Source organism: Nelumbo nucifera, chromosome 1, assembly GCF_055504915.1.
Source record: "Nelumbo nucifera cultivar China Antique chromosome 1, China Antique-T2T, whole genome shotgun sequence".
NCBI classification, from domain to species: domain Eukaryota; kingdom Viridiplantae; phylum Streptophyta; class Magnoliopsida; order Proteales; family Nelumbonaceae; genus Nelumbo; species Nelumbo nucifera.
Window position 1 is genome coordinate 153,931,889 of NC_142649.1, and position 12,369 is coordinate 153,944,257.

Genomic DNA, 12,369 nt, shown 5'->3' on the forward strand with positions numbered 1-12,369 from the left:
TTAATAAAAATGATTTATAATAAGTAAACTAATGAAGGGGTGATTTGGTCCTTCAGTGATATCATGACATGTGCCACTCTAGAACCCTCACATGATATCTCAGCGCCATGTAGGCATTGACTTCGGAGGCACTTCGGACACACTACACCTGTCTTAAATACCTCGACCTCACCTTGGCAGGCCAACCTCGTGATGCCCCAAAAAAGGTCAAGTCAACATAAGAGGCGACTTGCTTCCGTCGACCTGACTGAAACCTAGTTGGTGACCTACACAACATGACGGGTGAACTCCTCTGCAAGTGGGTTATCACCTCCGACTCCTCTGGGATCATGTTGCCTCATCGAAAAAACTAACTCCCGCCCTGCCCACTTTGGATGCAACTAAATAAACTCTATTGCTTTACGCAGAAGCCGACTCCAAGTGTGAAACCACCTCCGAGAGAGGCGGGCCGGAGATCTTGGACGTGCTACATAAAGCCCACAATATCCTGTGCCTATATAAAGGCACCCCATTGATCAGATCATGTATGTGCAATTTAGAATTCAGAGCTCTCTTGCATTCTCGCTTTCTAAAGTATCCAGATGCTCTTCGCTAACTTAAGCATTGGAGTGCTCATCCCAGGTAAACTCTGATATTGTTTCCTTGTAGCTCGACCAGGCAACCTCACTAGCATGGTATCCAAGTTGTCCTCCAACAGGGAGCTACCAGATTGTGCAACATCATAAACTATGTATATGTTAATAAAACAAGTCTTCTTAACCAAAATTAGAAGAAAATTAGGAGATCTTTATATATTATAAATTATATAATTCGTTTGGAATAGCAAAAATTGATCTTATCCCATTTATAATCAAGATACAAAACTCAAAATCATAATCAATATAATCCGTCAATGAATTCGGTTCCAGCAGGTTGACCCAACTCTAGGGGTGCAACTTGGGTGGGCCCAGCCTGAGCCCGAACCGGCCCAACCTGGAATTTTACATGGGTTAGGCTTGGATTTTTGGTCCTCGGGCTAGGCTCAGGCCCAAGAAGTCGAGCGTTTTATTTTTCGGGTCAGGCTCAGGCCTAGCCCTTAGGTAGCCCGAACTCAGCCCAAGCCCGGCCCAATTATATACATTTATACACATATGTGTATATATGTAAATGTTGCATATATATTTACATATATACATACATATTTGTACATATAACATTTGTATAGATATTTTGCATACATATTTACATACATACATAAATATATGAATATATATTTGCATAAATACATTTATATATGTGTACTTTTAGAGTAAGTTCATTGACCAACCCGAGCCCGGCCCAGGCCCGAACTCAACCCGAGTGCATCAAATTACAGGGCGGGCTGGGCTCGGGTTGGAAAAATCGAGCTTAACCTCGGGCTTAGGCTGGGCCTGGGTTGACCATAAACCCGGCCCATCCCGCCCAACTTGCACCCCTACCCAACTCATTGACAATTTTACTAGGACCTACTAAATTAACAACAAACCGACTCATTTAATAAAATGGATTGCAAAACAAGATTCCTGTAACCAACCTCATATAATTGGGACAGGGCATGGATGATGATGAAAAATAGACTTACTTATTTGTTAAATTAACATGTTTGAACATTATAATATGATAATATTATAAGTACACATGACAAAAATAAGTATGAGACTTGAGATGTTTTTATAGTATACTATTATAATCGGTTTGAGTCTTGATCATGTTTGGTTGGAGTGCAAATTTTATATAGTGCAAATGATTTTTTGCACAAATTCTTATTTAATTTTTTGGGAAAAATCCACTTTAGAACCCTGAACTTTGGGGGTAGTGTCAAATTAGAACCTGAACTTTTAAACGTGTTACTGCAATACCTAAACTTTCAAAAAGTGTCAAGTTGGTCTATGTCGTTAACCAATTGTCAATTATCTAATCATGTAATGATATGTGCAACTTAAAATTTTTGAAAATATCAAAACTATCATTTAAAAGAAGACATTGTTCATTGTCTTTTACCTTGAGACTGAACTGGTTGAGGTATTTAAGATCCTAGACTAAAGAAGATACCATTCACTATCTTCTACCTTTAGAAGGTAGACCCACCACTAACTAGAAAGGGAAGGAGGGAGGGGGAAATGGTAACACCTCTAACTAGAATAGGAAGGTGGGAGGGGGAAATGGGGATGGACTATGGTGACACCGTTGGGTTGGGAATGGAGATTACCTGCTTGGTGGGATAAGGGTGGGAATAGGGATTGATAGTGATACCCAATTGGGGACAGAGACGGGTATGGGGAGTGAATTCCTTGCCCAACCCCTACCCCGATTATATAAAATATATTTAAAATATTTGTATATTTAAAAAACTATTATTTTAAGCAAATATATATTTTTTAAATAATTTTAATTTAAAAACTTTGGAGATTTGGGTCCTCGATTGGAAATATGTCTTTGTAAGGGGATTGGGGATGGCGGGTCATTTTTATCCTTGGTGCCTGGTGGGGATTCGGGTCGGGGATGGGAAATATGATCCCAACCTGAAGCTGCCCCGTTGCCATTCCTATCTAAAGATGTTATTAAAAAAATAAAAAAGGTGAGATAAGTTACCATGTTTCCTTGCAATAAGATCACTGGTTATTCACTGCATTCACTTGCCAAAAGTAATAACCAATGAATTAGATTAAGTAGGTGCATTCACTACATGAGGCCTTGATTAGGGTTCAGATCCACTGAAAAAATTTAGAATTTATTTGATTCATAGTTTAAATTGTATTCAAAATCAAAATCTATCGGAAATGGAGTCGGTATGGTCTATTTTCATAATCTATTTGGTTTAGTCAAGAATAGAATAGAAATCGAAATCAGTTGAAATGAAATTTCATTCCAAAGAGAGGGAGGGGGAATAACCATTCCCTCAAATGGGGGAATGCCATTCCTAGTGAAACTAGGAATGGAAATGGAATTCCTATTCCATTCAGATTCCGATTCCAGACCCCTATTCCCACGAAGGCCTTAGTCTCCTAACGTGACCCAAATTGTAAATGTAGAGCATTTCTCATTTTAAGATTCCTTCTTTATTCACTTCTCTTAAGGGGTATTCTTTTTTTGGATTTTGAGAGGGGAGGAGTTGGTCAATGGGATTTTGGTTCCCATTGACCAAGAATCCCATATTCTTTTTTTTTCATATTTATAGTCCCCAGCAAAAGTTTATTTTCTAAGGTACCATTTACATTGGTAAGTGATACCTATTTCTTAAGTGGGTAAATAACTTTCTCACTTGGAGGGAAGATTGTCAACCCTTGAATAGGATAAAAATACTACTTTTAATAATAAATTTTTATAATTAAAATGGTCATTACCTTATTTACCTAGAAAATAAAAGAACATGGATAAATACATCCCTAAAAAAATTTACTTCAATAGTTACGTACAATTTACTCGAATGAATAATTTACCAAAAAGCGAACGAAGCTTAAAACAAATCTGGAGATAAGGCGGGGGAAGGTGAGATTCGATCTTAAGAAGAACTACATGTGCTAATTTTATCAGCACCTTCAAGCAAGTTCTACGCATTTGGCAGTATGTGCTCTCTCCACTTGACACCTTTAGGTTACACATACAGCCATGCCTCCAACACTCTTATTGTTGCATGAAATCCACTTGGATTAATGTGTCACGTATGGAGAGCCCCGTCGACAGAACAGATTATCCAACTTTTTCTCGTTAGGAAGAGGTGAGCAAAAATAGATTAAAAATAGTAAATATATATATATATATATATAAACAATTGTATATATATATTAATATTTATATGGAATAAAATTATAAGATTTATTTTTAAATTTCTCGTCTATTTTATTAATGTATTTTAATTTTTCATTAATTTTTAAAGTTTAAAAAACCGTACCACTCATTGCCTGGCCCGCTTGGATTCGGACTGTAGCCACTGTCAGGCTTCCTCCATTTTGTGGAATTCCGGATCAGGCAGGCACAGCCCATCAAAACCCAGCACGGATACAGCGCGCTATAGTGCGGGCAGCCCGCAAACCACTAGGGTTACATAACAATGGTTGGACTGAACCAGTATTATATTATGTGCGAATCATTAGTCCGAACCGGGCAGGTCGAAAACATTGACATAAAGCGGCTGCTCCCTCACTTGTCAGCTTCTGAATTAAGTATAACCAGACTAAGCAAAAGCCAATAGCCCTTGATAACCACATAGGAATACTATCACTACAATACATCGCTTACAATTGATTAGTTGCAACTTGCAAGACCGGTTCGTTTTTAGCCCTATTACAATTCTGTTAGACCTTGAAACATCAATTTGCCTACATTGGAAAAAGACTCGAAAAACATTTGAAATATTTAATAAAGCTTCCAAATGATGGGAATTCTTGTATAAAATAACAATTAAATTAAAATTGATAAAATAAGATAGAATGATAACCTCTCTAATTGATTTTTCCCTTTTTTTTTGGTATGCTTCAACAAAGTTTTAAAAACAGGACAGGATATGGAACTATTATAGGGACCAGTTCTCTGATTGAACGGTTCAATCGTTTGGTTCGAATGGATGGCCCATTCTAATTATAAATAAATAAATAAATAAACAAAATACAGCCAAAAACCATTGTCTGACTCAATGGTTTGACCGCCTAAATCCGATCAAATCAACATTTTTGGCCAAGAAAACTGTTTTAAGATGAAATGGAACTAATTCCTGAGTCAACCGGTCCAGTGTGGTTTCAAAATCAGGTGCTTCAATGTAAAAAGGGTGGAAAGTGCTTATGTTATATTTTTGTTTTTTGTTTTTTGTTTTTTTCTTTTTCTTGAAACCATTCACATCAAAGCAAATTAGAAGAATGGAGACCGGAATGGAAAACAAAGGGCATAAATATACGATATTTTCAGTTGGAAAAAATTTTCATTAGTTTTTTAGAGGAATGCAGTCTAATGGGAATAAGAAAAACCTATTTACAACCAGGAAAAAATAAATGTGTAATTATGAGAAGGTTGTCGTGTGCTTATTCCTTTATCTCGGGGTCAAGGGCAACGTCATCTTCCCCTTAACTCTGATCCATAAATTTCCGTGAATTTCTATTGATCATTAATAAGAATGAGAATGGTAATCGTCCCATTCGTTGGTTTTTGTGCTGAAAATCTGATTTTTATTTTCAAAATTATCCTTACTATTTATTATATTATTTATATGTTTTACTCCTATAACACAGCTTGTTAATTTATTTTTTTTTTAAATCAACAATAAGGGGTGATTGTAAAGGTGTAAATCGGGCTATGTCGCCCACAGCACAGTCGACACGATTTTGTGCTGGCCCATCCTGGCATGGCACAACCTGCGGCATGGCCCAGCACAACCCGTATATATATATATAATTTTATTTTTAATTTTATTATTGCATATATAAACAATTGTATACATCAAAATTCATATAAAGTAAAACTTTAAAATCTTTTTAAATTTATGTTAAAATTTTTATTATTTTTTCAAAAATTTTAAAAACACGGGCACGGCCCAAGGCTCGGACCGCGGCACGGCACAACACAGGCTCGTGCGGCTCAGGACGTGCCAGGACAACCCCCCAAAATATCCCAGGGAGGGAAGCATGGCCTGACTCGGCCCATGGGCCAACATAGCACGACTTGCACTTTGCACGGACCGCACGCAGGTCATGCTGTGTTGGTTGAGCATGGCTCGATTTACACCTTTAGGTGATTGATTGGAAAAATATGTGAACAAAAATAATGTAAGTTTTTAGACACTTGGAACTAATGGAGTTCCAAGTGTTTTTGCTCTTCATTTTCGATCATATTCATGCGGGTTGTGCTGTATCAGCCGAGCATGGCCCGATTTACACCTCTAGGTGATTGATTGGAAAAATATGTGAACAAAAATAATGTAAGTTTTTAGACACTTGGAACTGATGGAGTTCCACTTGTTTTTGCTCTTCATTTTCAATCATATTCAATCTTTTGCCTTTCATAATCAAGAAATTTCAACAGCAATATATATCAAAATCATACTCAATATCATATTTATCACAATTACAAAGTTCTATTATCTCTTTCACTCTTTTAAGTAATGAAAATGCAATAGGAGTTTTGGTTTCACATAATGCTTTAGTTTAAAATTGAGTTTGTTTGATAATTATTTTTTTTTAATTAATTTTAAGCAGTTAGGGTTTTGGTTTAATAAGTTTCAATCACTTTTCATCTTTGGGTTTAATTAAGTGTTTAATCTTGTGTCTTTAACGGTCTTACATTTGCCCAAATCAAGTTTGTGTTTGTAATTTATAACCATTTTTTTGGTGTTTTGTAATTTGTTAGTTCTCACACACCCAATTCACTTAACCATCAGCGAAAGACACCCTAAAAATACCAAAACTTAGTGCTTGTTCTACATGAAGATCCAAGTTAGTTGCTTTCAACATCTTGCACTGAAAAGTTTACTAGGCTCTTTAATTGAACTAAATCTATTCCACACCATTCCAACTAGGATCAGTCCTTAGATTTTAATTTATGATTGGCATGAAGCATTACGGTTGGTTCTACAGCCCTCTAAGCCAGTGTGTTAATGCTGCAATATGGAGCTTTTTGCGTATTTATATAAACACATATTACATTATATGTCAAATGGAATCATTGATCATGTTTAAGTCAGTTTTGTTTTCTTAACATTACCACTCACACTCAATTAGGATGAAGTAATTGAAGTATGATTTCATTTTGGGACAATCAAACAGATTGACACTAACACAAGCAATAAAGAATCAAGCAAGTGGCTACACCCAATTTAGTTAAGATTTAACTCTGATTGTTGTATCATTCATTAGTTCAAATATCTCGTGCATTGCATGGGCCATTATACTAGTATATTAAAATGTAAATAAATAGAGTAAAAAGCTAAGAATAGTAAGATCCATTGTCACTGATTGAAAGCATGCATGCTTTCCTATCTATCTATTCATGTTGCGTGACAGGTGAGAGATGATTCATTCATATTTTGCTAAAATAATAAGGGATGTGTGCCAAGTATTTGGGTTGAAAAGGTGGCAACAAGAGAAATCTATTCCACCTATTAGATCAAAAAAGAAATAAAGAAAATCCATTCCCACCTCCACCAATCGGATCAATTTCAGCCTCAGGATGGGGTAGGTACATTTGGGGACACTTAATTGCATAATTAAATAAGCTGATGAAAGGTGTTTCCGCTATAGCTGCTTGAGTTTGTGTTTATTTTATTAATTCCACCTATGCGTGGTGATGATGTGCGATCCGGCCGATTTTACCTGTCAACGACCTTGCTTCTGAATTGAGTAACTGGGGACCTGAAACGGGGGAGATGAAGAAGCTTCGGGGAGAACCCGGTGTAGAGGCTCCGAAGCTCAAATTAGAATCCTTCAAAGGCAAGATAAACCAGATAGCGCAAAGTTTGCATACCTTGTTCTTGGGGGGTAGAGAGCCTTTTATAACCACCTCGCGCACTCACTTCCAGGCTTCTGTCAGATTGGGCCTGACTATCTCTGAGCTCCTACCAGTTTGAATGTCATCCCTTCTGGCCGGGCAGAACCACCACTACTCCTTTTGTCGGAGCCGTTTCTGCGGCTAGTGACGACGGTGGCAGGTGGCGGTGGCAGGAGGCCGTTTGAAATGCGGCTGTCAAGCGTCAAATCCCAAATCAGTCAGGTGCGCCGCCCTTGGAAACGGACATCCTTGGTGTCAGGTATGGTACGCTTGGTTAGTCTGGCGTTTCGGAGGCGAAGTGCCAGAGTAATGGGGGGGACAAAGTCTTGAGTTCGGTTTGGGGAGTGCTCCGAGCTTCCATGGGCCAGCTCGGGTCACGGCCTTGTGAGGTTTATGGCCCAGGAGAGAGCTCGGGTCCTTAGTAGCGAGCTCGGGCTCCTAGCAGGGAGCTCGGGTTCTTAGTAGGGAGCTCGGGCTCCTAGTAGGGAGCTCGTGCTCCTTTTTCTTTAGGTGCTTGTGTTTTGGGCGCTCTATTGCCCCGAGCAGTTCGCTTTTGCCACGCGTCGAGTGATGGCGAGGTCGGGCCAAATTACCCTTCATCAATTGCCCCCCACTCCCTGTGCCAAGGGTCTTGGCGCGGGGAGTTCCTAAGGCGGGAGGATTTTGGCCCATAATTTGAATTTTACTCAATTGGTGGCGCGCACTTTGCTTTGATTTTTCAAAAAGGCACGCGTTTGGGAGACGTGACGGTAGCCGTTTTCTCAAATTTCGGGAATCGTGCTACAGCCGCTTTTACTGTGGGGAGACGTGTGCTGACACCCTGTCAGTTTCAAAAAGGCATGCGCTGGTCACGTCTCGGCTTCGGAGGACGTGCGGTCAGTGCGATTGTGGGCCGTTGGATCGGCTTCGATCTGGATCGTCATTTTTCGGTTGCTGTGGATATAAATAGCGGGGGGGACCCCAGTCGCCGCTACTGTACCTCTCGAGCTCGCGTCTAAGTTTCAGTTCGCGTCCAGGCACTTCAGCTCGCGTCCCAGGTTCCTCTTGTTCGAGCTTTCGTGGTCTACTCCAGTCTTCTTCCCGGGTGAGTTCTTTTCCTGGAACCCGTCTTCTACCCACTGATGTCTAGCTCGGATGGCTCAAACAGTCCAAGCGGGTCTGATGCAGGTTCTACGAATCGTTTTGCATCCCCCGGTAGTTCTAGCGAGCCTGATGTAGATCTTGAGGAAGAGGTTGAACCCATAGGTCGAGGGGCCTCAGGTAGTTTTGCGTCCACCTCTCGTCGGGGTCGGGCTCTAGACCAGTTCGAACCTTCGACCATGACGCCTGAGGGACTCCAATCCCTCATAAACTTACTATAACTTGCCCGGGGAGTTCGCCTACTTTATCCCTATCGGTAGCTTTCCTTGGGAACACGGTCCTGATGAGATCGTGATATTCTGGGAGTAGCTCGCTGTGGGGCTGCGGCTGCCTTTCCATCCTCTTCTTGTCGAGGTCCTGAACCACTTCGGTGTGACGGTCGGCCAGTTTCACCCGAACTCTATTAGGAACTTAGTGGGGACGATCTCCCTATTCTGCGAGGAGAACTTTTCTTTAGACTTGGAGATTTTTTCTTCTATTTTAATGCTTAAAAAGCAAGCGGGTCCCCTTCCTGGGCGTAGACGGGCATACTACCTATCTTCTCGCCCTGGCTTCAAGCTCTTACATGAACTCCCTAATAAGGTCCCGGCATGGAAGCGGGACTATTTCGGGGTGCGAAGTGCGCTGGGGTGGCCGTTTCAGACCGGCTGGGGGATGGCCGCTCCCGACTCTGGCGTCACACTTGACAAAGAGACGGTGAATAGCCTCCGTCAATGGGCGCGGCTTGGGCTAAAGTGTCAACAGTATCTGACGGAGGCCAAGCTTATTGCTGCTGGCCTGAGTTCGGGTAGGTTCTTCCCCTAGCGATCCTGTCTTGCTCTTCTTTTGCTTGTTTTACTGATGCCGAACTCCTTTTCGCAAGTGCGATGGACTCTCGAGGGACCCGAGGTGGGCACTTGTTCTAGGGCATGAAGAGGAGAAAACGGATGGCTAAGCGAACTCGCGCCGAGCTACCCCAGGGTGCGGAGCCCGAGGTGCCGGACTATTCGGCGGAGGATCAGCCTATGGAGCCCAAGATGGTTCCTCCTATGTAGGAGCCGGCGGGGGCTCCTTACGCCGAAACTACTCACACGGGGGCTCCCGCTTACTCCGGGTCTGCCCAAACGCGAGCTGGACCATCAGGCTCGGGGGCCCCGGGGGACTTTAGGAGTGTGTTGTCGCCTACTCACGCTCTTCAGAGGAGTAAGGAGGCCATTTTACCCGAGGAAGTCGCGGCGTGGACCGATCTTCCTCCGCACCAAGTGGCCTGCTGTGCCGTTACCCATGCCATGGTGGTAAGTGATCTCCCTTTTTTAGAGTTCTTCGGCTTTTATTCTTCTATTTGTTCCTCTGATCACTTGTTTCCTTTCGATAGGTGAACTCCTCTATTCACGCTTTGGCGAACCAGGTGGAGAGGAGCTCAAGGCAGGCACGAGCTGCCGAGGAGGCTGCTCGTGCTGCTAAGGAGGCCGCTCGCCTCGCGCGGTCTAGGCAGGCGAGGTCTCAAAAAGATGCTGAGGCTGTGGGAGTGGTTGTGAAACATATGGCGGAATTGAAGCTGGACCTACAGCATCAGGTCGAGTATCTTCAGGAGGATATCAGGGAGAGGACTCAGATCTTCTCTCAAGGCATCGAAGATGCGAAGAAGAAAACTGTTAGTGATTATATTGCTTCGCCCGACTTCGATGATCTGATGGTGGACTCCTATAGGAGGGGTTTCAAACTAAGCCGGTGGATGATCCGGAATACGTACCCCGAGCTCGACATCAGCGCCATATCCACTTCGCGTATTACTCGGAGTCCGAGGGGGAGGCAGGGCCTTCGAGTATCGTCGAAGTGGCTTCTAATAACGAAGAAGTAGCCCCGGACTTGTAAAAAATGAAATGGCTCATCATTTTTTTTTGTACACCTCATTATCTGAAATGAAATGGCCTTTTTGCTCAAGTGTTGGTTGTCCTGTCTTCGAGCTGTGTTTTTTGCCGAACTGACTATTTCGGTCCTCTACTAGTTCGTTTTCTACCTCGGCTTCGGGGTACTTGGCGGTCTATAGGTAGTATCGCCTTAGGTTGACAATGTTCCATGCTCAGGGTACTCGTTTTCCCTCTAGGGTTTCAAGCTCGTATGCCCCCCCGATTGCTTTCTTTACTCTGTAGGGTCCTTCCCAATTTGGTCCAAGTCTCCCTACGCCGGGTTCGGGCACCATGACCTTACGGAGAACCAGGTCGCCGACGCGAAAGTTCCTCTTCTTTACCCTGGCGTTATAGTACCGAGCTACTTTTAGCTGGTAGGCCGCAGTTCGGATGTGCGCGAGGTCTTTCACCTCGTCCAGTAGGTCGAGGTTGGTGCATAACTCGCCTTAGTTTGTCTGTTCGTCATATGCTTCTAGTCGCAGCGTAGGTATTTTGATTTCCACCGGGATCACCGCCTCGGTGCCGTAAGTGAGGTTAAAGGGGATCTCTCCTGTGGCGGTTTTTTCCGTGGTTCGGTGAGCCCATAGAACACTTGGTAGTTCGTCTGCCCATAACCCTTTGGCTCGGTCTAGTTGTGCTTTCAGTCCGCGGAGGATGGCTCTGTTCATTACTTCTGTTTGGCCATTTGCCTGCGGGTGAGCGACCGACGTGAAGTCCTGACTAATTCCTATACTTTGGCACCATTCTTGGAACTTGATATCCTCGAACTGTTTGCCGTTGTCGGAGATCAGAACCCGAGGTAGCCTGAAGCGACATACTATGTTCTTCCAAAAGAATTTCTGTATGTTTCGTGCTGTAACTATTGCCAAGGGTTCAGCTTCTATCCACTTTGTAAAGTAATCTACTGCCACCACTAGGATTTTTCTCCCGCCTGTCGCTGGTGGGAATGGCCCCAGAAGGTCGATGCCCCATTGGGCGAAGGGTCATGGACTGGTGAAGTATTTGAGGTCGGCAGCGGGCTAATGGTGGATATTGGCATGCTTCTGACACTTGTCGCATTTTCTGACGAGCTCGATGGCCTCTGTCTTCATCGTTGGCCAGTAGTATCCTTGTCGTAGTGCTTTTTGGGCGAGGGCTCTACCCCCCAGGTGTCCGCCACACAAGCCTTCATGAGTGTCGCGGAGTACCAGCTCGGCTTCAGCTAAGCGCAAGCACCGTAGGTAGGGGAGCGTGTAGGATCGTCGGTACAACCGTTCATCTATCATGACGTATTTGGCTGTCTGGCGCTGCACCCTCTTGGTTGTGTTGTGATCTGCGGGGAGGGTTCCATCTAGCAGGAAGCTCGCGAGTGGGTCGATCCAGCTCGGCTCTGCTTCAGTGACGGGACCGACCTCTCCTGCCCCACTGAGAATGCTGGGCCGAGGTAAGTCCTCTATGTACACGGTTCTCATGGCGTTGTGACTCGTGCTGGCTAACCGGGACAGGGCGTCGGCCTTAGTGTTCTCTGACCTCGGGATTTGCCTGATGAAGTGTGACTGGAATTTGAGTAGAGCCTCCTTTACTTTTGCCAAGTATGCAATCATAGTGAGCTCGCGTGCTTCATATTCGCCCGTAACCTGGTTGACCACGAGCTGGAAATCACTGCAGATAACTACGTGCTTTGCTCCAACCTTGTGTGCTCGGTTCAGCCCGGCTATCAGTGCCTCGTACTCCACCTTGTTGTTGGACGCCACGAACTCAAAGCGCAATGCGTATTCCAACCTTGTCCCGCTCGGGCCGCGTAACACTATTCCAGCCCCGCTGCCTTGCTGGTTCGAGGAGCCATCTACGTGAAGGATCCAGGGCTCCT